This window comes from Oncorhynchus kisutch, linkage group LG17 (assembly GCF_002021735.2).
Source record: "Oncorhynchus kisutch isolate 150728-3 linkage group LG17, Okis_V2, whole genome shotgun sequence".
Taxonomy (NCBI): Eukaryota; Metazoa; Chordata; class Actinopteri; order Salmoniformes; family Salmonidae; genus Oncorhynchus; species Oncorhynchus kisutch.
The window spans coordinates 61,661,137-61,663,034 of record NC_034190.2 but is presented as its reverse complement, the minus strand read 5'-3'; positions in this window follow the sequence as shown (position 1 = coordinate 61,663,034).

The following is a 1,898-nucleotide window of genomic DNA, read 5'->3' as shown; positions in this document are numbered from 1 at the left end:
CAGCTGGTGAGCTTACCCACCAATCCCCAATCAGCCCCAATTAGTCCTGGCCGGAGAGCCCATCGAGACCTGGCACGTCCAGCAGATGGAGCCATCGCTTCGTGATGTATACTACGTCTGTCACCAGGCCTTGACAAGTCTCCCCCTGGTGGCTGACCTGCTGTATGCCACAGTACATATTCTTAATAATTCCTTTACACTTGTGTGCATAAGGTAGTTGTTGTGAAATTTTTAGATGACTTGCTAGATATTACTGCATGGTCGGAACTAGAAGCACAAGCATTTTTCTACACTCACATTAACATCTGCTAACCATGTGTAGCCGATGTGAAATGGCTAGCTAGTTAGCGGTGGTGCGCACTAGTGGCGTTTAGATCGGTGACATCACTTACTCTTAGACCTTGAAGTAGTGGTTCCCCTTGCTCTGCAAGAGCCGCGGATTTTGTGGAGCGATGGGTAACGATGCTTTGAGGATATATTTTCATAAATATACAGTTTATACGGGTTTTATATAAATGTTCTGTATAGTAAACAGACAATAAATGCCTACATTTTTGTTTTCTTGGAAAGCTGTGAGTGATATGATGTCAGTACTTGTTGCATTTACAACTTGTCTATGTCCTATCAACTGATTTCAGTGTATAGATAGACATATTGAATGGAATGTTAGCAGTTAATTTGCCAAATGAATCTAATCATTCCTCAAACTGTGGCTAACAATATTTTAAACAATACAATCTTATTACAGCACTGGCGAACCATGATTGACCAACTCCCTGACCAAAATGGCTGACCTTTGGCCCATAAGAATGTTCAAATCCATTCTAGTATTCTAATTGCGTTGAGTGATTTCTGTAATTCAGGGCTCATCTGTAAACTAAACATTGGTCTCAGTATGACACCCTGATAAAATGATGGTTAAATAAAAATTCCTAATTCTACGCATGAATCAATAGTCAAACGTAAGACTGTAAATCACGAAATGACTTTTTTTTTTTTTTACCTCGGTACGTAAGACGTTCAGGGTTGCGGTTCAAAACCGAGAGGCTACACGGACACGCCTGGTGTCCAAATTGAGGACGTTTTTGCACAGAGAGAGTCGAGTGGAGAAGGGCGCATTCGGTTCAGTCGTCCTGATGAGCCCTTCGACAGATAGCAAGCTAGTTTATGATTACGACTAGAAATATAAGCAAGAATGTGACATTTGTCTGCCGAGGTCGTGACTTGGGGGTGTTGAGAATCATTCCGTTTTAATCAGAGTAATTGTTCGTTTTTTCCCCCCAATATATTTTCGGTGAAAATCACTACAAAACAAAATGTGCTTTAGCTGTCATCCTGGACTGATAGTATCTACCCACTATCTAGCTAGTGGGCTCCCGAGTGGCGCAGCATCTCAGTGCTTGAGGCGTCACTACAGACACCCTGGTTCGAATCCAGCCTGTATCACAACCACCCGTGATTGGGAGTCCCACACAATTGGCCCGTCGTCCGGTATTGGCCGTCATTGTAACTGGGAATTTGTTCTTATCTGACTCGCCTAGTTAAATAAAGGTTCAATATAAAACATATGTAAAATTTTAAAAAGCTACTTCTCTCCTGCGGAAAGCAAGGAGCGAAGGACACGGTGTCCCGTGTTGTGTTGCAGCGTAAACTCTCCTGATTGAGCAGTGTATAATGTATCAGGGTGACATCCAGGTGGTTAATACCAATATTACAAGTTATTTATCGCTGCTATCCTACTAGAAATAAAAATCAAGTGGGATGGAACAAATTGAAGATGGTGACCAATACTACAAGTTATTTAAAAAAATGTTTTTTTACTACAAGATATTTCTCCCTCGCCCATCGAAATAACATCACTTCCTTTAACAAGTTGTAACTTGCGCCGTGCTGCTGTT